The sequence below is a fragment of the Microcebus murinus genome, chromosome 9, assembly GCF_040939455.1.
Source record: "Microcebus murinus isolate Inina chromosome 9, M.murinus_Inina_mat1.0, whole genome shotgun sequence".
NCBI lineage: Eukaryota > Metazoa > Chordata > Mammalia > Primates > Cheirogaleidae > Microcebus > Microcebus murinus.
This window is the reverse complement of record NC_134112.1, coordinates 67,756,628-67,760,539: the sequence shown is the minus strand read 5'-3', so window position 1 is coordinate 67,760,539 and position 3,912 is coordinate 67,756,628. Positions and strand designations below refer to the sequence as shown.

At 37.4% G+C, this 3,912-nt stretch overlaps 1 non-coding gene across 1 annotated transcript; it reads left to right on the top strand.

The window, feature by feature from the left end:
• Positions 1-1,049: 1,049 nt before the first annotated feature.
• On the top strand, positions 1,050-1,111 carry LOC142873182 (U7 small nuclear RNA). The gene has a single exon (XR_012921225.1). It is a non-coding gene; the product is annotated as a U7 small nuclear RNA (small nuclear RNA).
• Positions 1,112-3,912: the final 2,801 nt, after the last annotated feature.

The window sequence follows — 3,912 nt, the reverse complement described above, 5'->3', positions numbered from 1 at the left end:
TTATCTTGGTTAGCCTAGCTAAAGGTTTGTAAATTTTGTCTTTTCAAAACCTGAAGTCTTAGTTTTGTTGATCTTTTCTATTGTTTTTCTAGTCTGAATTTCATTTATTTCTGCTCTAATCTTTATTATTTTCTTTCTTATGCTAAGTTTGGAATTATTGGTTCTTCTTTTTCTACTTCCTTGAGGTTTAAAGTTGTTTATTTCAGATTTTCTTTTGTTCTTAGTAAAAGGCATTTATTACTATATTAAGAACTGCTTGTGCTGCATCCCATAAGTTTTGATATGTTGTGTTTCCATTTTCATTTGTCTCAAGATATTTTTTAATTTCCCTTTTGATTTCTTCATTTACCCATTGGTTGTTCAGAAATGTGTTGCTTAATTTCCACACATTTGTGAGTTTTCCATTTCTCCTCCTGTTGTTGATTTCTAGTTTTATATCATTATGGTCAGAAAAGATAATTGTTATGATTTCAATCTTCTTAAATTTTTTAAGACTTGTTTTGTGGCTAACATGATCTCTATTCTGGAGAATGTGTACTCTACTGCTGTTGGATGGAATGCTCTGTGTATGTCTATTAGATCCATTTGGTCTATAGCGTTGTTCAAGTTTTCTGTTTTCTTATTGATTTGCTGTCTGGGTGACCTATCCATTGTTTGAAATGAAGTATTGAAGTCCCCTACTACTATTGTATTACTATTTATTTCTCACTTCTGTTCTATTAACCTATGCTTTATATATTTAGATGCTCTAGTACTGGGTGCATATATATTTACAATTATATATTCTTGATGAAATGACCTCATTATTGTATAATGACCTTCTTTGTCTGTTGTAACAGTTTTTGACTTTAAGTCTATTGTGTCTGATATAAGTATAGCACTCAAACTCTCTTTTGGTTACCATTTGCATGGAATACTTTTTTTCATTCATTTACTTTCAGCCTATGTGGGTCTTAAAGCTAAAGTGGGTTTCCTATACACAACATATTGTTGGATCTTGCTTCATTATCCATTCAGCGACTCTGTCTCTTGATTGATGAACTTAATCCTAGTGTTACAGCTCTCTTAGAATTTGTCTAGCAGGTTTTCCAGTCCTCACTGAAAGACTCCCACCCCTAAAATTTATTTTTTTAAAAAAAGAACTTAATCCATTTAATTATTGATGAGTATGTACTTATTATTGCCATTTTGTTCATTGTTTTCTGAGTGCTTTATAGTTCCTCTATTCCTTTCTTCTTGTCTTTAGGGAGCTCCCTTGTATGTGAAGAATTGCTTTTCTCTTGCTGCATTCAAAATTCTCTCTTTATCTTTGAATTTTCACAATTTAACTATAGTAGGTTTGGGAATACACCTCTTTGAGATCAACCTATTTGGGAATGTTGGGCCTCATGAATTCAGATGTCCATTTCTCTCCCCAAATTTGGGAAGTTTTTAGCCATTATTTCTTTAAATAGACTTTCTCCCCCTTTCTCTGTTTCTAGGACTTTCATTTTATATATATATATATATATATATATATAGTTTTGCTTATGATGTCCCATAAACCCTGTAGACTTTCTTCATCACTCTTTTTTTATTTTTATGGTTTGCTTCTCTGACTGGATAATTTCAAATAATCTGTCTTTGAGTTCATTGATCCTTTCTTCTGCTTGATTGAGTTTGCTGTTAAAGCTCTTTTTTGAACTTTTCAGTTCAAATATTGCATTCTTCAGCTCTAGGTGACTTCTGTTTTATTTTATTTTTAAAAATGGTTTCTATTTCTTTGTTAAACATTGCATTTTCTCCATGTATTATTTTCTTAATTTTGTTTACCTGCCTATATGTGTTTCCTTGTAGTTCACTAAACTTTCTTAATAAGATTTTTCTGAATTCTTTGTCAGCCAGCTCATAGACATCCATTTCTTCAGTCATTTGTTGGAGCTTTATTAGCTTCCTTTGGCGGTGTCACGTTTCTCTGATTCTTCATGATCCTTGTATCCTTGCATTGCTGTGCACTTGAGAAAGTGGTCTCTTCTTCCAGCCTTTACAGGCTTACTTTGCTAAAGTAAAACCTTCATGGGCCATTCAAACCTGGAATCCTGTATAGGCCAGCTGGTAGTGTGCATGGGCAGGTAAGGTTTGCTGCCAGGGTCTCTCATCAGGCAGGGCCAATGCCTGTGTTCTAAGGTCAAATGTGGGCCATTGGCTGAGCTCCAGAGTCATGTGACTCTACTGGCTATGCTCTATGATTATGCAATTGAGCATGAATACAGTATGTGCCTCATAGTTGGGCAGTGCCACTGGCTGAGTTCCTTACCAAGGCAGGACTGCATTCCATGGCTGGGTAGGTTCACCGGCCATGCTTCCTTGTCAGGGCTGTAGGTTGTGTTCTTCTATTGGATGGGGTCATAGCCTGGGCTCTGCAGCCAGACCCGACCACTAGCTGGTAACCCGAGCTGGACAGAACTACTGACTTTGCTGTTTGGCTAGTTTGGGAAGCTGGCTGATTTCTGGGAGTGGGCAGAGCCAGTAGCTGGACTCTTTGGTCAGTCAAGGCTGCTAGCAGGGATGCAGTACCAGCACAAAAATGTATGTACCGATAGCTGTGAGCCCTGCCCTCTTCTTTTGTACCTAACTCACTCCTCATAATCTACCCTGCCAATTCCTCCACTGTTCTCTACGCGGTAAGACAGAAGTGGGCCTACCAGGAAGCACCCTGAAATGCTAGGGAAGCTGATAGCCTCGGGCTCTCTTTTCCCCACTGGAGAAACCAGAAGCCCTGGGATTCTGCTTGGAGTGGCACCATGCTGGCCCAGGAGAGGGGCAACATAGTCAAAATGAAACCGCTTCTCTCTCCCTTGTAATGTAGCTTTTCTCTGTTTCTTTCTTTCTTTCTCTCAAGGGGGTGCTTCAGCCACCCCACTCTTCTGGATTTTGAGATTTTCACAAAGGCATTCTTATCTGTGAATAGTTGCTAATTAGTATTTCTGTGAGGGTAACTAAAGCCAGGGATCTCCTATTCTGCAATCTTGTTGACCAAGACAAAATTCTGAAAGAGCCATTAACCTCAATGTGGTAGGAATAGCCCAGGAATGTAGCACTCGAAGAAAAGCAAAGAACACCCTAGCAGGAGCTCTTCTTCCCTAATTATCCATGGACAAAGACTGCCTGAGCTTGAAAGGATCACAGAGATCCTGCTCCTTAAAACTTTCTAACAGAAGAAGGTAGGTTGAAAGGGTGTAAGGATAAGCACTTTGAGGGTAGTGATCTTGACAACACACACAAGCATGATCAGATGGAGGGAGGAAAAACAGGAGCAAGCCAAAGCCTGAAGCCAGAGAGGCCTGTTCCTCAGATCAAAAATGAGAATCCTTCTAAGGACAATATAAACTCTAATTCAAAGTAGCCCTTGTGTGGATTTGGAACATAATTTGAGGTTAAAAGAACAGAGATGTGACATAGCTGTCCAGGCCTGACTCCCTGAGGGTCTCAGGCTTTGATGCATGTTTATATTAACAGAATAAAACACACTAAGCCTATTTCACTATAACAACGAATTTTTTTAAGTAGTTTAAAATCTTCTCATCTGTCTAGCACTTACTTGTCATAGAAAGCAGCCATTTTAGAACTATTAAAGTGTGTAACATCCAAGGAATGCTTATTAATTGGACATATTTTACAAACCTATTAAAAAAGAGATGACATCTCAACTAATATGAGTTGCTAACAATTCATTAATCATGCTCAAATGCATTGATCACTAAGTGAATAAAAGTATGAGAAATTCTTATCTCAAAAGTCATTATTTTATGTCATGTATTTCTTTTTGGTGACTAATTGTTTTCTTATTATGATTTGAAGTCTATTTGTGTGGTACAAAAAGCTGTTTTACTATCACAAGCAATCTGACAAACGAATCTGAATAGTTTAATG